Source organism: Lissotriton vulgaris, chromosome 12 (genome assembly GCF_964263255.1).
Source record: "Lissotriton vulgaris chromosome 12, aLisVul1.2, whole genome shotgun sequence".
Classification (NCBI taxonomy): Eukaryota; Metazoa; Chordata; class Amphibia; order Caudata; family Salamandridae; genus Lissotriton; species Lissotriton vulgaris.
This window is the reverse complement of record NC_141700.1, coordinates 754,869,594-754,893,514: the sequence shown is the minus strand read 5'-3', so window position 1 is coordinate 754,893,514 and position 23,921 is coordinate 754,869,594. Positions and strand designations below refer to the sequence as shown.

At 52.7% G+C, this 23,921-nt stretch overlaps 1 protein-coding gene across 1 annotated transcript in view; it reads left to right on the top strand.

Moving 5' to 3' along the window:
- ARHGEF15 (Rho guanine nucleotide exchange factor 15) overlaps positions 1-23,921 on the top strand; it is a 365,779-nt gene that overhangs the window by 59,735 nt on the left and 282,123 nt on the right. Inside the window, exon 2 of the mRNA XM_086946046.1 lies at positions 20,266-20,376. The gene's annotated coding sequence lies outside the window, so the exon portion shown is untranslated. The remainder of the gene's footprint in view (positions 1-20,265; positions 20,377-23,921) is intronic.

Sequence of the window (23,921 nt, the reverse complement as noted above, 5' to 3'; positions counted from 1 at the left end):
GAGGCGCTTGGACACAGTACAAACTGCGAGGTACCTAGTGCACATGGACAGACAGCACAAGGCGATTGGACAAAGTACAAACTGCGAGGTGCTGGTGCGCATGGACAGACAGCACGAGGCGCTTGGACACAGTACAAACTGCGAGGTACCTAGTGCACATGGACAGACAGCAGGAGGCGCTTGGACACACCGTGTAAACTGTGAGGTACCTAGTGCACATGGGCAGACAGCACGAGGCGCTTGGACACACCGTGCAAACTGCGAGGTGCCTGGTGCACATGGACAGACAGCACAAGGTGCTTGGGCACTGTGCAAACTGCGAGGTGCCTGGTGCACATGGACAGATAGCAGGAGGTGCTTGGACACACCGTGTAAACTGTGAGGTACCTGGTGCACATGGACAGACCGCACAAGGCGCTTGGACACACCGTGCAAACTGTGAGGTACCTGGTGCACATGGACAGACAGCACAAGGCGCTTGCACACAGTGTAAACAGCAAGGTGCCTGGTGCACATGGACAGACAGCACAAGGCGCTTGGACACAGTACAAACTGCGAGGGGCCTGGTGCACATGGACAGAAAGCAGGAGGCGCTTGGACACACCGTGCAAACTGCGAGGTACCTAGTGCACATGGACAGACAGCACAAGGTGCTTGGGCACTGTGCAAACTGCGAGGTGCCTGGTGCACATGGACAGGCCGCACAAGGCGCTTAAACACAGTGCAAACTGTGAGGTGCCTGGTGCACATGGACAGACAGCACAAGGTGCTTGGACACACCGTGTAAACTGCGAGGTGCCTGGTGCACATGGACAGACAGCAGGAGGCGCTTGGACACACTGTGTAAACTGTGAGGTACCTAGTGCAAATGGACAGACAGCAGGAGGTGCTTGGACACACCGTGTAAACTGCGAGGTGCCTGGTGCACATGGACAGACAGCAGGAGGCGCTTGGACACACTGTGTAAACTGCGAGGTGCCTGGTGCACATGGACAGACAGCAGGAGGCGCTTGGACACACTGTGTAAACTGTGAGGTACCTAGTGCAAATGGACAGACAGCAGGAGGTGCTTGGACACACCGTGTAAACTGCGAGGTGCCTGGTGCACATGGACAGACAGCAGGAGGCGCTTGGACACACCGTGTAAACTGTGAGGTACCTGGTGCACGTGGACAGACTGCACGAGGCGCTTGGACACAGCGTGCAAACTGTGAGGTGCCTGGTGCACATGGACAGACAGCACAAGGTGCTTGGACACAGTACAAACTGCGAGGTGCTGGTGCACATGGACAGACCGCACGAGGCGCTTGGACACAGTACAAACTGCGAGGTGCTGGTGCACATGGACAGACAGCACGAGGCGCTTGGACACAGTACAAACTGCGAGGTACCTAGTGCACATGGACAGACAGCACAAGGCGATTGGACACAGTACAAACTGCGAGGTGCTGGTGCGCATGGACAGACAGCACGAGGCGCTTGGACACAGTACAAACTGCGAGGTACCTAGTGCACATGGACAGACAGCAGGAGGCGCTTGGACACACCGTGTAAACTGTGAGGTACCTAGTGCACATGGACAGACAGCACGAGGCGCTTGGACACACCGTGCAAACTGCGAGGTGCCTGGTGCACATGGACAGACAGCACAAGGTGCTTGGGCACTGTGCAAACTGCGAGGTGCCTGGTGCACATGGACAGATAGCGGGAGGTGCTTGGACACACCGTGTAAACTGTGAGGTACCTGGTGCACATGGACAGACCGCACAAGGCGCTTGGACACACCGTGCAAACTGTGAGGTACCTGGTGCACATGGACAGACAGCACAAGGCGCTTGGACACAGTGTAAACAGCAAGGTGCCTGGTGCACATGGACAGACAGCACAAGGCGCTTGGACACAGTACAAACTGCGAGGGGCCTGGTGCACATGGACAGACCGCACAAGGCGCTTGGACACACCGTGCAAACTGTGAGGTTCCTGGTGCACATGGACAGACAGCACAAGGTGCTTGGGCACTGTGCAAACTGCGAGGTGCCTGGTGCACATGGACAGATAGCAGGAGGTGCTTGGACACACCGTGTAAACTGTGAGGTACCTGGTGCACATGGACAGACCGCACAAGGCGCTTGGACACACCGTGCAAACTGTGAGGTACCTGGTGCACATGGACAGACAGCACAAGGCGCTTGCACACAGTGTAAACAGCAAGGTGCCTGGTGCACATGGACAGACAGCACAAGGCGCTTGGACACAGTACAAACTGCGAGGGGCCTGGTGCACATGGACAGAAAGCAGGAGGCGCTTGGACACACCGTGTAAACTGCGAGGTACCTAGTGCACATGGACAGACCGCACAAGGCGCTTGGACACTGTGCAAACTGCGAGGTGCCTGGTGCACATGGACAGGCCGCACAAGGCGCTTAAACACAGTGCAAACTGTGAGGTGCCTGGTGCACATGGACAGACAGCACAAGGTGCTTGGACACACCGTGTAAACTGCGAGGTGCCTGGTGCACATGGACAGACAGCAGGAGGCGCTTAAACACAGTGCAAACTGTGAGGTGCCTGGTGCACATGGACAGACCGCACAAGGCGCTTGGACACACCGTGCAAACTGTGAGGTTCCTGGTGCCCATGGACAGACAGCACAAGGTGCTTGGGCACTGTGCAAACTGCGAGGTGCCTGGTGCACATGGACAGACAGCAGGACGCGCTTGGACCCACAGTGTAAACTGTGAGGTACCTATTGCACATGGACAGACCGCACGAGGCGCATGGACACACCATGCAAACTGTGAGGTGCCTGGTGCACATGGACAGACAGCACAAGGTGCTTGGACACACCGTGTAAACTGCGAGGTACCTAGTGCACATGGACAGACCGCACAAGGTGCTTGGACACTGTGCAAACTGCGAGGTGCCTGGTGCACATGGACAGGCCGCACAAGGCGCTTAAACACAGTGCAAACTGTGAGGTGCCTGGTGCACATGGACAGACAGCACAAGGTGCTTGGACACACCGTGTAAACTGCGAGGTGCCTGGTGCACATGGACAGACAGCAGGAGGTGCTTGGACACACTGTGTAAACTGTGAGGTACCTAGTGCAAATGGACAGACAGCAGGAGGTGCTTGGACACACCGTGTAAACTGCGAGGTGCCTGGTGCACATGGACAGACAGCAGGAGGCGCTTGGACACACTGTGTAAACTGCGAGGTGCCTGGTGCACATGGACAGACAGCAGGAGGCGCTTGGACACACTGTGTAAACTGTGAGGTACCTAGTGCAAATGGACAGACAGCAGGAGGTGCTTGGACACACCGTGTAAACTGCGAGGTGCCTGGTGCACATGGACAGACAGCAGGAGGCGCTTGGACACACCGTGTAAACTGTGAGGTACCTGGTGCACGTGGACAGACTGCACGAGGCGCTTGGACACAGCGTGCAAACTGTGAGGTGCCTGGTGCACATGGACAGACAGCACAAGGTGCTTGGACACAGTACAAACTGCGAGGTGCTGGTGCACATGGACAGACCGCACGAGGCGCTTGGACACAGTACAAACTGCGAGGTGCTGGTGCACATGGACAGACAGCACGAGGCGCTTGGACACAGTACAAACTGCGAGGTACCTAGTGCACATGGACAGACAGCACAAGGCGATTGGACAAAGTACAAACTGCGAGGTGCTGGTGCGCATGGACAGACAGCACGAGGCGCTTGGACACAGTACAAACTGCGAGGTACCTAGTGCACATGGACAGACAGCAGGAGGCGCTTGGACACACCGTGTAAACTGTGCGGTACCTAGTGCACATGGGCAGACAGCACGAGGCGCTTGGACACACCGTGCAAACTGCGAGGTGCCTGGTGCACATGGACAGACAGCACAAGGTGCTTGGGCACTGTGCAAACTGCGAGGTGCCTGGTGCACATGGACAGATAGCAGGAGGTGCTTGGACACACCGTGTAAACTGTGAGGTACCTGGTGCACATGGACAGACCGCACAAGGCGCTTGGACACACCGTGCAAACTGTGAGGTACCTGGTGCACATGGACAGACAGCACAAGGCGCTTGCACACAGTGTAAACAGCAAGGTGCCTGGTGCACATGGACAGACAGCACAAGGCGCTTGGACACAGTACAAACTGCGAGGGGCCTGGTGCACATGGACAGAAAGCAGGAGGCGCTTGGACACACCGTGCAAACTGCGAGGTACCTAGTGCACATGGACAGACAGCACAAGGTGCTTGGGCACTGTGCAAACTGCGAGGTGCCTGGTGCACATGGACAGGCCGCACAAGGCGCTTAAACACAGTGCAAACTGTGAGGTGCCTGGTGCACATGGACAGACAGCACAAGGTGCTTGGACACACCGTGTAAACTGCGAGGTGCCTGGTGCACATGGACAGACAGCAGGAGGCGCTTGGACACACTGTGTAAACTGTGAGGTACCTAGTGCAAATGGACAGACAGCAGGAGGTGCTTGGACACACCGTGTAAACTGCGAGGTGCCTGGTGCACATGGACAGACAGCAGGAGGCGCTTGGACACACTGTGTAAACTGCGAGGTGCCTGGTGCACATGGACAGACAGCAGGAGGCGCTTGGACACACTGTGTAAACTGTGAGGTACCTAGTGCAAATGGACAGACAGCAGGAGGTGCTTGGACACACCGTGTAAACTGCGAGGTGCCTGGTGCACATGGACAGACAGCAGGAGGCGCTTGGACACACCGTGTAAACTGTGAGCTACCTGGTGCACGTGGACAGACTGCACGAGGCGCTTGGACACAGCGTGCAAACTGTGAGGTGCCTGGTGCACATGGACAGACAGCACAAGGTGCTTGGACACAGTACAAACTGCGAGGTGCTGGTGCACATGGACAGACCGCACGAGGCGCTTGGACACAGTACAAACTGCGAGGTGCTGGTGCACATGGACAGACAGCACGAGGCGCTTGGACACAGTACAAACTGCGAGGTACCTAGTGCACATGGACAGACAGCACAAGGCGATTGGACACAGTACAAACTGCGAGGTGCTGGTGCGCATGGACAGACAGCACGAGGCGCTTGGACACAGTACAAACTGCGAGGTACCTAGTGCACATGGACAGACAGCAGGAGGCGCTTGGACACACCGTGTAAACTGTGAGGTACCTAGTGCACATGGACAGACAGCACGAGGCGCTTGGACACACCGTGCAAACTGCGAGGTGCCTGGTGCACATGGACAGACAGCACAAGGTGCTTGGGCACTGTGCAAACTGCGAGGTGCCTGGTGCACATGGACAGATAGCGGGAGGTGCTTGGACACACCGTGTAAACTGTGAGGTACCTGGTGCACATGGACAGACCGCACAAGGCGCTTGGACACACCGTGCAAACTGTGAGGTACCTGGTGCACATGGACAGACAGCACAAGGCGCTTGGACACAGTGTAAACAGCAAGGTGCCTGGTGCACATGGACAGACAGCACAAGGCGCTTGGACACAGTACAAACTGCGAGGGGCCTGGTGCACATGGACAGACCGCACAAGGCGCTTGGACACACCGTGCAAACTGTGAGGTTCCTGGTGCACATGGACAGACAGCACAAGGTGCTTGGGCACTGTGCAAACTGCGAGGTGCCTGGTGCACATGGACAGATAGCAGGAGGTGCTTGGACACACCGTGTAAACTGTGAGGTACCTGGTGCACATGGACAGACCGCACAAGGCGCTTGGACACACCGTGCAAACTGTGAGGTACCTGGTGCACATGGACAGACAGCACAAGGCGCTTGCACACAGTGTAAACAGCAAGGTGCCTGGTGCACATGGACAGACAGCACAAGGCGCTTGGACACAGTACAAACTGCGAGGGGCCTGGTGCACATGGACAGAAAGCAGGAGGCGCTTGGACACACCGTGTAAACTGCGAGGTACCTAGTGCACATGGACAGACCGCACAAGGCGCTTGGACACTGTGCAAACTGCGAGGTGCCTGGTGCACATGGACAGGCCGCACAAGGCGCTTAAACACAGTGCAAACTGTGAGGTGCCTGGTGCACATGGACAGACAGCACAAGGTGCTTGGACACACCGTGTAAACTGCGAGGTGCCTGGTGCACATGGACAGACAGCAGGAGGCGCTTGGACACACCGTGTAAACTGTGAGGTACCTAGTGCACATGGGCAGACAGCACGAGGCGCTTGGACACACCGTGCAAACTGCGAGGTGCCTGGTGCACATGGACAGACAGCACAAGGTGCTTGGGCACTGTGCAAACTGCGAGGTGCCTGGTGCACATGGACAGATAGCAGGAGGTGCTTGGACACACCGTGTAAACTGTGAGGTACCTGGTGCACATGGACAGACCGCACAAGGCGCTTGGACACACCGTGCAAACTGTGAGGTACCTGGTGCACATGGACAGACAGCACAAGGCGCTTGCACACAGTGTAAACAGCAAGGTGCCTGGTGCACATGGACAGACAGCACAAGGCGCTTGGACACAGTACAAACTGCGAGGGGCCTGGTGCACATGGACAGAAAGCAGGAGGCGCTTGGACACACCGTGCAAACTGCGAGGTACCTAGTGCACATGGACAGACAGCACAAGGTGCTTGGGCACTGTGCAAACTGCGAGGTGCCTGGTGCACATGGACAGGCCGCACAAGGCGCTTAAACACAGTGCAAACTGTGAGGTGCCTGGTGCACATGGACAGACAGCACAAGGTGCTTGGACACACCGTGTAAACTGCGAGGTGCCTGGTGCACATGGACAGACAGCAGGAGGCGCTTGGACACACTGTGTAAACTGTGAGGTACCTAGTGCAAATGGACAGACAGCAGGAGGTGCTTGGACACACCGTGTAAACTGCGAGGTGCCTGGTGCACATGGACAGACAGCAGGAGGCGCTTGGACACAGTGTAAACAGCAAGGTGCCTGATGCACATGGACAGACAGCAGGAGGCGCTTGGACACACCGTGTAAACTGTGAGGTACCTGGTGCACGTGGACAGACTGCACGAGGCGCTTGGACACAGCGTGCAAACTGTGAGGTGCCTGGTGCACATGGACAGACAGCACAAGGTGCTTGGACACAGTACAAACTGCGAGGTGCTGGTGCACATGGACAGACCGCACGAGGCGCTTGGACACAGTACAAACTGCGAGGTGCTGGTGCACATGGACAGACAGCACGAGGCGCTTGGACACAGTACAAACTGCGAGGTACCTAGTGCACATGGACAGACAGCACAAGGCGATTGGACACAGTACAAACTGCGAGGTGCTGGTGCGCATGGACAGACAGCACGAGGCGCTTGGACACAGTACAAACTGCGAGGTACCTAGTGCACATGGACAGACAGCAGGAGGCGCTTGGACACACCGTGTAAACTGTGAGGTACCTAGTGCACATGGACAGACAGCACGAGGCGCTTGGACACACCGTGCAAACTGCGAGGTGCCTGGTGCACATGGACAGACAGCACAAGGTGCTTGGGCACTGTGCAAACTGCGAGGTGCCTGGTGCACATGGACAGATAGCGGGAGGTGCTTGGACACACCGTGTAAACTGTGAGGTACCTGGTGCACATGGACAGACCGCACAAGGCGCTTGGACACACCGTGCAAACTGTGAGGTACCTGGTGCACATGGACAGACAGCACAAGGCGCTTGGACACAGTGTAAACAGCAAGGTGCCTGGTGCACATGGACAGACAGCACAAGGCGCTTGGACACAGTACAAACTGCGAGGGGCCTGGTGCACATGGACAGACCGCACAAGGCGCTTGGACACACCGTGCAAACTGTGAGGTTCCTGGTGCACATGGACAGACAGCACAAGGTGCTTGGGCACTGTGCAAACTGCGAGGTGCCTGGTGCACATGGACAGACAGCAGGACGCGCTTGGACCCACAGTGTAAACTGTGAGGTACCTATTGCACATGGACAGACCGCACGAGGCGCATGGACACACCATGCAAACTGTGAGGTACCTAGTACACATGGACAGACAGCACAAGGTGCTTGGACACACCGTGTAAACTGCGAGGTACCTAGTGCACATGGACAGACCGCACAAGGCGCTTGGACACTGTGCAAACTGCGAGGTGCCTGGTGCACATGGACAGGCCGCACAAGGCGCTTAAACACAGTGCAAACTGTGAGGTGCCTGGTGCACATGGACAGACAGCACAAGGTGCTTGGGCACTGTGCAAACTGCGAGGTGCCTGGTGCACATGGACAGATAGCAGGAGGTGCTTGGACACACCGTGTAAACTGTGAGGTACCTGGTGCACATGGACAGACCGCACAAGGCGCTTGGACACACCGTGCAAACTGTGAGGTACCTGGTGCACATGGACAGACAGCACAAGGCGCTTGCACACAGTGTAAACAGCAAGGTGCCTGGTGCACATGGACAGACAGCACAAGGCGCTTTGACACAGTACAAACTGCGAGGGGCCTGGTGCACATGGACAGAAAGCAGGAGGCGCTTGGACACACCGTGCAAACTGCGAGGTACCTAGTGCACATGGACAGACAGCACAAGGTGCTTGGGCACTGTGCAAACTGCGAGGTGCCTGGTGCACATGGACAGGCCGCACAAGGCGCTTAAACACAGTGCAAACTGTGAGGTGCCTGGTGCACATGGACAGACAGCACAAGGTGCTTGGACACACCGTGTAAACTGCGAGGTGCCTGGTGCACATGGACAGACAGCAGGAGGTGCTTGGACACACCGTGTAAACTGCGAGGTGCCTGGTGCACATGGACAGACAGCAGGAGGCGCTTGGACACACTGTGTAAACTGCGAGGTGCCTGGTGCACATGGACAGACAGCAGGAGGCGCTTGGACACACTGTGTAAACTGTGAGGTACCTAGTGCAAATGGACAGACAGCAGGAGGTGCTTGGACACACCGTGTAAACTGCGAGGTGCCTGGTGCACATGGACAGACAGCAGGAGGCGCTTGGACACACCGTGTAAACTGTGAGGTACCTGGTGCACGTGGACAGACTGCACGAGGCGCTTGGACACAGCGTGCAAACTGTGAGGTGCCTGGTGCACATGGACAGACAGCACAAGGTGCTTGGACACAGTACAAACTGCGAGGTGCTGGTGCACATGGACAGACCGCACGAGGCGCTTGGACACAGTACAAACTGCGAGGTGCTGGTGCACATGGACAGACAGCACGAGGCGCTTGGACACAGTACAAACTGCGAGGTACCTAGTGCACATGGACAGACAGCACAAGGCGATTGGACACAGTACAAACTGCGAGGTGCTGGTGCGCATGGACAGACAGCACGAGGCGCTTGGACACAGTACAAACTGCGAGGTACCTAGTGCACATGGACAGACAGCAGGAGGCGCTTGGACACACCGTGTAAACTGTGAGGTACCTGGTGCACGTGGACAGACTGCACGAGGCGCTTGGACACAGCGTGCAAACTGTGAGGTGCCTGGTGCACATGGACAGACAGCACAAGGTGCTTGGACACAGTACAAACTGCGAGGTGCTGGTGCACATGGACAGACCGCACGAGGCGCTTGGACACAGTACAAACTGCGAGGTGCTGGTGCACATGGACAGACAGCACGAGGCGCTTGGACACAGTACAAACTGCGAGGTACCTAGTGCACATGGACAGACAGCACAAGGCGATTGGACACAGTACAAACTGCGAGGTGCTGGTGCGCATGGACAGACAGCACGAGGCGCTTGGACACAGTGTAAACTGTGAGGTACCTAGTGCACATGGACAGACAGCACGAGGCGCTTGGACACACCGTGCAAACTGCGAGGTGCCTGGTGCACATGGACAGACAGCACAAGGTGCTTGGGAACTGTGCAAACTGCGAGGTGCCTGGTGCACATGGACAGATAGCGGGAGGTGCTTGGACACACCGTGTAAACTGTGAGGTACCTGGTGCACATGGACAGACCGCACAAGGCGCTTGGACACACCGTGCAAACTGTGAGGTACCTGGTGCACATGGACAGACAGCACAAGGCGCTTGGACACAGTGTAAACAGCAAGGTGCCTGGTGCACATGGACAGACAGCACAAGGCGCTTGGACACAGTACAAACTGCGAGGGGCCTGGTGCACATGGACAGACCGCACAAGGCGCTTGGACACACCGTGCAAACTGTGAGGTTCCTGGTGCACATGGACAGACAGCACAAGGTGCTTGGGCACTGTGCAAACTGCGAGGTGCCTGGTGCACATGGACAGACAGCAGGACGCGCTTGGACCCACAGTGTAAACTGTGAGGTACCTATTGCACATGGACAGACCGCACGAGGCGCATGGACACACCATGCAAACTGTGAGGTGCCTGGTGCACATGGACAGACAGCACAAGGTGCTTGGACACACCGTGTAAACTGCGAGGTACCTAGTGCACATGGACAGACCGCACAAGGCGCTTGGACACTGTGCAAACTGCGAGGTGCCTGGTGCACATGGACAGGCCGCACAAGGCGCTTAAACACAGTGCAAACTGTGAGGTGCCTGGTGCACATGGACAGACAGCACAAGGTGCTTGGACACACCGTGTAAACTGCGAGGTGCCTGGTGCACATGGACAGACAGCAGGAGGCGCTTGGACACACTGTGTAAACTGTGAGGTACCTAGTGCAAATGGACAGACAGCAGGAGGTGCTTGGACACACCGTGTAAACTGCGAGGTGCCTGGTGCACATGGACAGACAGCAGGAGGCGCTTGGACACACTGTGTAAACTGCGAGGTGCCTGGTGCACATGGACAGACAGCAGGAGGCGCTTGGACACACTGTGTAAACTGTGAGGTACCTAGTGCAAATGGACAGACAGCAGGAGGTGCTTGGACACACCGTGTAAACTGCGAGGTGCCTGGTGCACATGGACAGACAGCAGGAGGCGCTTGGACACACCGTGTAAACTGTGAGGTACCTGGTGCACGTGGACAGACTGCACGAGGCGCTTGGACACAGCGTGCAAACTGTGAGGTGCCTGGTGCACATGGACAGACAGCACAAGGTGCTTGGACACAGTACAAACTGCGAGGTGCTGGTGCACATGGACAGACCGCACGAGGCGCTTGGACACAGTACAAACTGCGAGGTGCTGGTGCACATGGACAGACAGCACGAGGCGCTTGGACACAGTACAAACTGCGAGGTACCTAGTGCACATGGACAGACAGCACAAGGCGATTGGACACAGTACAAACTGCGAGGTGCTGGTGCGCATGGACAGACAGCACGAGGCGCTTGGACACAGTACAAACTGCGAGGTACCTAGTGCACATGGACAGACAGCAGGAGGCGCTTGGACACACCGTGTAAACTGTGAGGTACCTAGTGCACATGGACAGACAGCACGAGGCGCTTGGACACACCGTGCAAACTGCGAGGTGCCTGGTGCACATGGACAGACAGCACAAGGTGCTTGGGCACTGTGCAAACTGCGAGGTGCCTGGTGCACATGGACAGATAGCAGGAGGTGCTTGGACACACCGTGTAAACTGTGAGGTACCTGGTGCACATGGACAGACCGCACAAGGCGCTTGGACACACCGTGCAAACTGTGAGGTACCTGGTGCACATGGACAGACAGCACAAGGCGCTTGGACACAGTGTAAACAGCAAGGTGCCTGGTGCACATGGACAGACAGCACAAGGCGCTTGGACACACCGTGCAAACTGCGAGGTACCTAGTGCACATGGACAGACAGCACGAGGCGCATGGACACACCATGCAAACTGTGAGGTACCTAGTACACATGGACAGACAGCACAAGGCGCTTGGACACAGTACAAGCTGTGAGGTGCCTGGTGCACATGGACAGACAGCAGGAGGCGCTTGGACCCAGTACAAACTGCGAGGTGCCTGGTGCACATAGACAGACCGCACGAGGCGCTTGGACACACGGTGTAAACTGTGAGGTACCTAGTGCACATGGACAGACAGCAGGAGGCGCTTGGACACACCGTGCAAACTGCGAGGTGCCTGGTGAACATGGACAGACAGCAGGAGGCGCTTGGACACACCGTGTAAACTGCGAGGTGCCTGGTGCACATGGACAGACAGCAGGAGACGCTTGGACACACCGTGCAAACTGCGAGGTACCTAGTGCACATGGACAGACAGCACAAGGCGCTTGGACACAGTACAAGCTGTGAGGTGCCTGGTGCACATGGACAGACAGCAGGAGGCGCTTGGACCCAGTACAAACTGCGAGGTGCCTGGTGCACATAGACAGACCGCACGAGGCGCTTGGACACACCGTGTAAACTGTGACGTACCTAATGCACATGGACAGACAGCAGGAGGCGCTTGGACACACCGTGTAAACTGCGAGGTGCCTGGTGCACATGGACAGATAGCAGGAGGTGCTTGGACACACCGTGTAAACTGTGAGGTACCTAGTGCACATGGACAGACAGCACAAGGCGCTTGGACACAGTACAAACTGCGTGGGGCCTGGTGCACATGGACAGACAGCAGGAGGCGCTTGGACACACCGTGTAAACTGTGAGGTGCCTGGTGCACATGGACTGACAGCACAAGGCGTTTGGACACAGTGTAAACAGCAAGGTGCCTGGTGCACATGGACAGACAGCAGGAGGCGCTTGGACACACCGTGCAAACTGCGAGGTACCTAGTGCAAATGGACTGACAGCACAAGGCGCTTGGACACAGTACAAACTGTGAGGTGCCTGGTGCACATGGACTGACAGCACAAGGCGCTTGGACACAGTGTAAACAGCAAGGTGCCTGGTGCACATGGACAGACAGCACAAGGCGTTTGGACACAGTGTAAACAGCAAGGTGCCTGGTGCACATGGACAGACAGCAGGAGGCGCTTGGACACACCGTGCAAACTGCGAGGTACCTAGTGCAAATGGACTGACAGCACAAGGCGCTTGGACACAGTACAAACTGCGAGGTGCCTGGTGCACATGGACAGACAGCACAAGGTGCTTGGGCACTGTGTAAACTGCGAGGTGCCTGGTGCACATGGACAGACAGCAGGAGGCGCTTGGACACAGTGCAAACTGCGAGGTGCCTGGTGCACATGGACAGACAGCAGGAGGGGCTTGGACACACCGTGTAAACTGCGAGGTGCCTGGTGCACATGGACAGGCTGCACGAGGCGCTTAAACAGTGCAAACTGCGAGGTGCCTGGTGCACATGGACAGACAGCACAAGCCGCTTGGACACACAGTGTAACCTGTCAGATGCCCGATGCACATGGACAGGCTGCACGAGGTGCTTGGACGCACAGTTTAACCTGTCAGGTGCCCGATGCACATGGACAGACAGCATGAGGTGCTGGGACACAGTGTAAACTGTGAGGTGCCGGTGCACATGGACAGACTATCAAAAAAAAAGAAGGGAGTGAAGAGATATATATCAGTCATGGACTCAATCTACACCGGCGGTATGAAAAAACAAAAAGATTCCACTCAGAATTTCCTAATAAAGTGCTTAACCTTCCAAAAAGTGACTAAACCCAAATGAACCGTTTGGTTACTAGCATGGGGAAGCAATAAAGTTTTTTAAATAACCCTCACCCACTAAAAGGTCCCTTGGTGGCATGCTTCATCATCGGGTTCTTACCGCCCCGCTACGGGACGGGGCGTGCTACGACTGGCGAATATGTGGGAGCACCTTAAAGTGAAGTGAACTATGTATATTGGTGTGAGAGTGGAAGGGTCAGGAATGAGTGAGTTAAAAAAATAGCGTGAGGCGCTTGGGGCTCATGGACAGGCAGCGTGAGGAGCTGGGGGCTCCTGGACAGGCAACGTGAGGAGCTTGGGGCTCATGGACAGGCAGGGTGAGGAGCTTGGGGCTTGTGGACAGACAGCGTGAGGAGCTTGGGGCTCCTGGACAGGCAGCGTGAGGAGCTTGGGGCTCGTGGACAGGCAGCGTGCGGAGCTTGGGGCTCGTGGACAGGCAGCGAGAGGAGCTTGGGGCTCATGGACCGGCAGCACGAGGAGCTTGGGGCTCGTGGACAGGCAGCGCGAGGAGCTTGGGGCTCGTGGACAGGCAGCGTGAGGAGCTTGGGGCTCCTGGACAGGCAGCGTGAGGAGCTTGGGGCTCATGGACAGGCAGCGTGAGGAGCTTGGGGCTCGCGGACAGGCAGCGTGAGCAGCTGGGGGCTCCTGGACAGGCAGCGTGAGCAGCTGGGGGCTCCTGGACAGGCAGCGTGAGCAGCTTGGGGCTCCTGGACAGGCAGCGTGAGCAGCTTGGGGCTCCTGGACAGGCAGCGTGAGCAGCTTGGGGCTCCTGGACAGGCAGCGTGAGCAGCTTGGGGCTCCTGGACAGGCAGCGTGAGCAGCTTGGGGCTCCTGGACAGGCAGCGTGAGCAGCTTGGGGCTCCTGGACAGGCAGCGTGAGCAGCTTGGGGCTCCTGGACAGGCAGCGTGAGCAGCTTGGGGCTCCTGGACAGGCAGCGTGAGCAGCTTTGGGCTCCTGGACAGGCAGCGTGAGCAGCTTGGGGCTCCTGGACAGGCAGCGTGAGCAGCTTGGGGCTCCTGGACAGGCAGCTTGGGGCTCCTGGACAGGCCGCGTGAGCAGCTTGGGGCTCCTGGACAGGCCGCGTGAGCAGCTTGGGGCTCCTGGACAGGCCGCGTGAGCAGCTTGGGGCTCCTGGACAGGCAGCGTGAGCAGCTTGGGGCTCCTGGACAGGCAGCTTGGGGCTCCTGGACAGGCCCGCGTGAGCAGCTTGGGGCTCCTGGACAGGCCGCGTGAGCAGCTTGGGGTCTCCTGGACAGGCCGCGTGAGCAGCTTGGGGTCTCCTGGACAGGCCGCGTGAGCAGCTTGGGGCTCCTGGACAGGCCGCGTGAGCAGCTTGGGGCTCCTGGACAGGCCGCGTGAGCAGCTTGGGGCTCCTGGACAGGCCGCGTGAGCAGCTTGGGGCTCCTGGACAGGCCGCGTGAGCAGCTTGGGGCTCCTGGACAGGCCGCGTGAGCAGCTTGGGGCTCCTGGACAGGCCGCGTGAGCAGCTTGGGGCTCCTGGACAGGCCGCGTGAGCAGCTTGGGGCTCCTGGACAGGCCGCGTGAGCAGCTTGGGGCTCGTGGACAGGCCGCGTGAGCAGCTTGGGGCTCCTGGACAGGCAGCGTGAGGCGCTTGGGGCTCCTGGACAGGCAGCGTGAGGCGCTTGGGGCTCGTGGACAGGCAGCGTGAGGAGCTGGGGTCTCCTGGACAGGCAGCGTGAGGCGCTTGGGGCTCCTGGACAGGCTGTCTGGGACAGAGCGCACATGGCAGTGTGAGAGCCGGGAGTCCCTGGCCTTGGTTCCTTGCATTACTAACGCATGGTCAGTTTACGGGATGTGGTTAGGAGGCCTGGACGCTGTCACCACATTCCAGGGCCAACGAGGTGGCCACAGACAAGCGGCCATTGTTGGCCAAGCTGTGCCTGTGGCTGGAAACGACCACAGTTTTCGGGCACAGCACTGGGCTAAAAACACGGAGAACCGTGGCCTCCTTTTTGAATGCCATAAAGAGCGGATGAGGAGGCACTCGGAGGGCTGAAGAAGACCCCCGCCCTTCCTGGGACCCCCCGGGGGCCTTAAGATCTCCCCCTGTAAAACGGCCCGTCCGGGAAGGGGCAAGATCTGTCTATGCCCCCTTGATGACGCAAGCCTTCCCACCAGCAACCATTCAGACACGAATCCAGGTGACCCGCTCGGGTGAGTGAATCTCCCAAGTTACCCTTTTGTACTCAGACCCCTTTAGATGTGGGGGTGACCGGGGGTCTTTGTTCCCCAGACCCTGCTCTTTTCTAAGTCCCCACACTCTGGCCGCAACATTTATTTATAGATTTGAAAACAAAGTGGTACTAATGATGACTGTCAAGGCAGCCAACACTGCAAAACGGTGGGGGAGACACAATAAAGCCGGTGGGCGGGACAGTCCAGTAACCACCCATCCTTGATGGTCAGGTGAGTGGGAGGCAACTAGGTTATCCGAGTCTAGGTTGGTAGACCTTGGTCTGTACATAATTTGTTGAGGAAATGGAGTTTCAAGTCCCTTTTGAAGCAGGAGAATGAGGGGTTTGCCTAATTATTATGTTTTTGCTTATATTTCCCTGCTTCCTTAGTCCATGCTATATAATGCAACCTTCCATCTTTCACTGTTTTTGCATAAGTATTATGCTTTTGCTTATATACTTTTTGCTTCCTTAGATCATGTTATGTAATGCAAACTTTTTCTCCTGTGTATATGTAAAGCGCTGTGATACCCATGGGTCAAGCTCGCGCTGTATAAAAGATTTAAAATAAATAAACACTACCGCATGGCCCCCGCCGTGGCCTGTCCTGTGTTCCGGTCCATGCAGGACCTGTTTTTAAGGTTTATCCCAGATCACGAGGGGCCCCACTCCAGTTTGTTGACTCCTGCCCCGCAAACACCTCTTCCGTGACTGCTTGTCCCTCCCACACCGCAGTCCAGGTGGGCCACACCAGCCACTGTTCATGCTAAATTTGGCCAAAGTGACGCAGCAGTTTTTAATTTTTGCATAATATTTTGGTCTTGGTGAGATTAGCGCCCCTGCCCCAGTAGAGCCACTGTGCCGCCCTTAACAGGTTTTGTGCTTTAATGTTCTGTTAGTCAACCTGTGTCATTAGGCCTGGCTTTACATTTCATTTATATACATGGTTCAGCAGTAAATGTGTTTAATTGTAGAAGAAGTTAGGAGATATTCTTTCTTTTTACTTGCATCATTCATAATCTGTGGCCAATGACCTTTCCCCGTCCACCATGCGAACTTCCGTCCTGGTCACTGCAGAAATCCTGACCATTTCCACATTTAATCTTCCTGTACCTGTGTTCAAGGGAGCTGCTGGTGCAAGTTTTTCCTTGGTTTTCAGCATTTCTCTAAACATTTAGCCTAATTTAGGTTCCAGAGTACCTTGCCCTGCCTTGACAGCCTTGGAAATAGAGCTGCTTGGCTGTGGGTCTTCTGAAGTGGCTGCAGAGATGGTCCCAGAGTCTAGAAGGATGCCTTCTCGTGGGGTAGATTGCCCGAGCAGATAATGCATCTAATAACTTGCTGTGGCCCCCCGTGGACTGATAGAGTAGATGCAACTTAAAGGCAATCAATACCCCTCCAATGCACATCTTCCATATTAATAATTCAATCTCTTTAAGTCTCCATTAGACGCACCTTGACTTCCATGGAAATAATTATTGACCATCACGAGTGTCAAAGAACTTTTCTTTTTTTAGTTTAACCTGTGATGTTTTCTTTTGGAAGATTATGCAATTGAAATTGATCCATCAGCTGCACTGTGCACTTGATGCATAAGCCACCTGGGCGTTACCCTGGGAAAAATGCCTTTCATTTTAAAGGTCTCTGCACTGGGGCTGGAATGTGGGAATATTAGCCGTGTTCTATTATGTTTGATTATACTCTTTGTTACAATTTGTAACATACATATTATTTTTTTTTATATTACTTCCTGAGGCGATATTTCTCACAGAGTTCTGGCCGTCTGCCTATTTCTATGATTCAACACGTCTCCAGTTCTGTACTGCCTTCAATAATTTTTTTTCAGATGCATACATTTTGGCCTCAAAAAGTATTCCCTTGCTTTGACATTTGGGATTCCCTACGACACTCCAAGATGGCACCCAGCTATGCACCTCGGTCATTACTTGTTTCTTCTCACTTTCACCTTCTCACTCGTGATCAAGACACTCTTCCTGTCGAAACGCGTTGAGTGTGCTGCCCAATAAACTCTACTTGCATCATCAACTTGCTTGGAGTGAGCATGACATTTCTCAGTGATTTTGGAGTTTCTGTGTATATATGTGTGTGTGTGTATATATATATATATATATATATATATATATATATATATATATATATATATATATATATATATATATATATATATATATATATATATATATATATATATATATATACTCACTCACTCTCTCTCATGGTTACCCCCACGTTTTGCTGGTGTCAATTCTGTTCTGTTCTGACTAGTCTGACTGGGATCCTGCTAATCAGGACCCCAGTCACGCTTCTTCCTTAAATTGGACCATGGTAGGTACTTGGGCACCACCTATGTGGGCTACTGACGTACCCTTCCTTGTAAGTCCCTAGTATATAGCACTAAGGTACCCAGGGCATAGGTACACCAGGGGTCCCCCATGGGCTGAAGCATGTATGGTACCACCTATGGGAGACCACTCAAATTGTGACTACGGGCCTGCCTTTGCAGCCTCTGTAAGTTCGTGCTAGCACCACTTACAACAGATATAGCTTTTCTTATATCTGAGGTCACTGCACTTAAAACATATATGTCACCCCCAAAGCAGGCCTTTGAATCCTGAAGGCAGGGTGCTTGGTTTTAAATGTGTGGGGTGCCACTGCATGAGCAGGACACCTCTACACACCCCAGAGTCCATTCTCCAGGCGTTGTAAGTGCGTCAGCCATTACGATACATGAAGTGGCCATATATCATTACGAGATGGCTAACTCTATACTGGCTGTAACAAACCCTGGTATGTTTGGTATCAAACATGTTGGATTCATACTCCAAATCCATAAACAGTGTAGGAGGTATGATTCTATGCACTGTGGGGCTTCTCCGGGAAGCCCCCCCCCCCGCATGCTCTCGGTACCAGTCTCCCAGAGTCTGACAGCAAGCATGGCTGCTGCTGACCAAAGACACGAGTCGTGGGACAAGATTCAGATATGAAACCCCTTCATCTTCACCCATTGGGGCACATTGGACCTCACTTTGGGAACAGAGATTGCATCTGGAAGACTCCTGCTGCTCCTTGGCTCGTCGTCCTGCCAGTCTTCAGCGTTGTCTCTGCCTGTGCTCCATACAGGTTCTTCTCCAGGCCTGTGAACGACCAAGGCACCCGAAGAAACCTCCCTTGGAGTGAAGGAGTCACTCCCTGCATCTGTAGGCACTGCAATGAGCCTCCATTAGCCTTATCTAGCCTTGATTTATGTTCACCTCAACATCCCCCTACCTCCGAAAGACTGCCCTGTGTGTAGCTGCAAGGTTGGAGCAGGACGTCAATGATACAACCATATAATAACTTGCTTTTACATCGCAGCTCAAACCGCATTTCCGCTGTTTCTAAGCACTGTGCATAACAGATCTTACTATTATCCATGTATTGGAACGTATAAAGTAATAGGGCTACTGTAATTATGCGGTTCTGTGGCGGTGTTTTCTGCATAATTAGGGCTATGCCGCATTTGCCACTTAATCCATCATCTGCTGCACAATTTGCAGAGTTTAAGAAACCTAATTTGTACTAGCGCTTTTGGAAACGTTGAGTGGTCACGTTGGTGACCAAGGACCAGCATACATCAGCCACCGTCTAAACTTCCACCAACCCTCCAGACACCTGTGCTCCACCCCGATGCTCACATTCCCTGCATCCGCCGAAGCGCCAGTGGAGGACGCGCCTTCTCCTACCTCACCGCTATGCCCTGGAACGACCTTCCCCTGTACCTCAAAACCTCTCTCCTGGTATTCAGAAACAGACTCCAGACCTGGCATTCCTACTGATCCCACCTTTTTAACAGCAAGAGCCCAGCACCTGGATACCCTTGCGGGTGATTCACCACCCTCTACAAATCTCAATTAGTTAGTAGTCATTTCCATTGTTTATTGGTGTATTTGGGTGATAAATTGGTACTAATGAGGTAAAACCTTTGCACAGACCGTGTTCAATTATGTAAAAATTACAAAATAAATAATATCACACAAGTGTCTCATACTGCAGTACAATTTGCCTTTCTTGCCACATAATTTAGTGAACGATGCCACCTAAATTGGTCCTCGCCTGTTGCATAATTCCAGTGCCCCTAGTAAAAGTATCCGCTGTCGTTTCTCTCTATATTTACTCCAGTAACTTGTCGTTCAGCAGACCTGGATTGTAGTTAGAGCAGAAGTAAACTCTCGGGAGTGATGGGACGCCGGTCTCTGGTGAGCTCACTCACATCAATGACCCCCTGGAAGAGTCGCAGAACAGGGAGGAATGTTCGGCACTACCCAAAAGTGGGTCTGCTAGGTTTGGGGTTCGTCCCTCTGAACTGCCCAACTTCACACCCCCCAAACCCACACACATTGACTTCTACATCACTATTCAGAGAACAGCTGAGAAAAAGAATTGTGTAGCTGTGGTGAGGGCACTGACTGTTATTAAAGTGATACTAAATGCAATAAAGTTTAAACAAGTGTTATGTTTTTTTAAACAAAGTATATTTTCTTCTCCGTGTAGGTGATGGCTCTTAAACCCTGAGGTCCGCGGCTTCTCTATGGAAAGCTCAACACGCTTGGCGCTACACCTCACTGCGAAGGGGCGGATAAAATTGAACTGGGCAGAGGACAGGTAAACACTATTCTAAAAAAAAGTTTAAATATATATATTTTTTGGCAAAAGGTGTATGTTGACCTTCAGGATTCTGAATATGTGCCCCGTCACTTGGAAATCCAATATTTTCTCTGTGGTCAGTCCTGGAGTGAGAGCATGTAATGGCAGAGCGCCAACCTCTAGTTTTCGTCACATTTCTCTGACCAGCGCTCTGCACAGCCTGCATCTGTCTGCGATGAATCTGTCACCGGATGACAAGCCTAGAGCATCAGAATAGGGTGCATAGCAGGCCTGGGCATAGTTTGCGGAGGTCCGCTATGCGAAACTCCGGGAAGTGACAAAAAAACTCAGCTGAGTTCCGCGAGTGGTGGAGTGCAGTGGGATCGGCCATTCGCGCTGATCTTCTTGCCACTCAAGTAGAAATTCTACCAGAGTGGCCGCTCGCGCTCGCAAACTTACCATTGGCAAGCGTGAGCAGGGAAAACACTTCTCTACCCAACTCGGAACATAGTTTTCTGCACTCTGTGAGCAGCGCAGCGTGTAGAAAACTCCACGAACGGAGCTGAGTTCACTGCCCAGGCCTAGTTCAAAGCTGTCCTGGATGTCGGGATGTTATAGACGAAAAAAAAAAACTAAGTTATGGATGGAATGCTTGAATTAATCTCATCCACTGGTACTCACTCTGGGCCACAGCCCAGTCCATGTTTTCTCTGCTTGCTTTGCCACCTCAGAAGGGAAGCAGCCATATGCAAATCAGACTTGGTCCTTCTCCAATAGGAACAGTCCCACCCGAATTGCCAGGTCGAGTCCCCTCTGAGAGGGAACACAAGCAGCCCCAGGCTGGTTTTGGCCTTCTTCCACCTCATCAGTAGTGTGCAGCTTCAGGCCTCTGGCACAGTGAGCACGGGATCCACGTCTTTGCATATGCATCACACTTAGGGTGTCCCACTTAAGACAATTCAAAATTGTGTGGAATGCTAGAATTCTAAATCAGTAATAATTACTCTGGGGCACAATCATGTGCACTGGTTTTTATAAAGGTGCAGGAGTGAACAATATTACCCCTGTAGTATTCAACAAAAAAATGCATTTTCACCCATATGTTTACACCTTGTTTTTGGATTAGAAATACGCGTTTTGGAATTAGCAAACAATTCAAAAGTACTCTCTAGGTATGCATGCGGAATTGTACATAATATTGAATTTTGCATTTGAAAAAGCTTGGCAAATTTGAATTTTCACTCCTAATTTCTTTTTTCCTGTGTAGAAATCCCTTCAACAAATTTAGTGTGGGGTCCTTGACCATTACTACCCTCGAACTTGATTTATTGTTGTCCTTGGAAGGATTAATCTCTGACCTTTTCCAGCACAGGATGCAACCTAAATAAAAGTGCATATTCACAAACTCACAAGTTTGTGGCTTTGTGCAAACTTTCCAGGGCATTCTCACCCTAGAAGGTCCGCTCTCCATGAGGCAAGTTGACTACCAAAATCATATTACTTCACAGTAATGGAGTTTAAAATTCATATTTTGTAAAAGCGAAGCATAAATGTGTACTGGTGAACCAAGCCATACATACGTGTAAGCTGCACTCGCACTCACAAATGGTTTGAAACAGGGCTCCCTGTCTTGAAAGTATTTTGGGATCTTTTCTGGAACAAAAGTCCGTTTCCAGTCACCTAAGAGCGGAATCGCCTGAGCAAGATTTCCAAAATCTCAGGAGTAAAGCACTGGTCCATTGATGGCACCTTCCAACAGGATGACATTTGAGAACTATTTGAGAACAATAGTGAAGGGATATATTGGTCTGCTGAGGATAGGCCCAAAACCATTGCTGAAGCTGGACGCTGTGGAACAGAACAGAGAACCTGTTGCAATATCTGTCGAGGCGTGGAAAGCACCTAATGCGCCTGAGTAGGTTTTAATTCATGTTGTAATTACTTAAAAAAAAAAATATATATATATATATTCCAAACTCAACCTCAACACGAAAGTATGGAGGGGAGAAGACATCCAATGTGGTGAAACTTCTTTATTTTCTTTTCACGCCGCTTTTCAACGCGTTTCGCCTGACCCAGCAGGCTTGGTCACGAATAAAGTTTACAAATGACAAACAACATTTAAAGTGCATTAGTGTCACGTGATTCATCACCTGACCCATAAAACTATTGAACTGAACAACAGACTAAAGATACGTCCGTTATGCGTAATTCCATCATACAAGCAAAATTCATTTGCATATAAAAAAGGAGATAAATTAGAAAATGGTTACATAACCATTTTAGCTAGAAGAAGAATATTGTTCCAATTACAACAAGGAATATTCACGCAGTAGAACGCAAATAAACACAAACATCTTTACAGCACAGTATTCAAAGAAAAGGATAGCTGTAACCTATCGTTAAAGGCAATCAAGCCCAAGTGGGCATAACATCTAATCTTATATATATATATATACACAAATATGTGTGTGTGTATATATATGTGTATATATATATATGTATTTATATATATATATATCGGCCACTAGGCCTAGTTTGTCCTTTGTTTGCAAAATCTCTTTCGAGAAAGCTTGCACAAAGCCACTTGGCTGAAATGTTCTTTTTCTTTTCCTTTACATTTCACCTCCTGTGCTGTAATATGTTTTAACAGCACCACTTTATGAGCAGGCTGTTCTATTCCTGACCAGGACTCAACCGTCTTATAATTGCCAAAGTGAACATGTACTATTTACTTGCAATTTTTTCATGATAACGTATGAAAGACACCATGATTTGATTTCCTTTATTCAATTTTGTTTCAAGGAACGAACCGCCTTTTTTACCATGTACATTGTATACATAGCGTAAGCTGGACAAGACTATAGTCTGTTTTCCAGCTCCTTTGTTGCTTTCTCGAACACTGGTCCTTCCTCACTTTTTATCACTGTGCACTTTAAAATGGTGGATTTGACTGTATGCATTTGGCTATTGAAAAAAATAGTCTGGTCGAAACGCGTCGCCAATAAATACTATATCTTGAAACACGGACCCTGGAGTGCGATTCGTTTGTCACCTTGGTTAACAACACCGGGAGAACTTTCGTGAATATATATATATATATATATATATATATATATATATACACACACACACACACAGATGGTGTTTTGCATATATATAGGTACATCTTTAGAGGTATATAATGTTGATTTTATGCACGCCATACTCTCCTCCCGGCACATAGCATATGGAAAGTGTTTGGGGCAAAAGAGGGCTCTGTCCTGGGCATAAGAGAACCAGCTGCAGCTAAAGGCTTCCTTTTAAGATTTCTCATTGGAATGTCTGCTACTTGCTTGGTTTGAATAGTTCCAAACATGTGGAGTGGCCCATTGCTGTGGTTCATAGGTACGAACCAGACCTCCTTTGCTCACATTGCCTGGTAGGAGCGCAAGCCTGCTTGATTAGCTCGCTTCTTGTTCAACGGGGCTACTTGTTTCAGGTCTACACCTAGAAATGTATGTTCTTTGTGCACCCCGGTAGTTATCCATTTGATTTGTTTTGTTCTGCGCAATGTTTAAAAA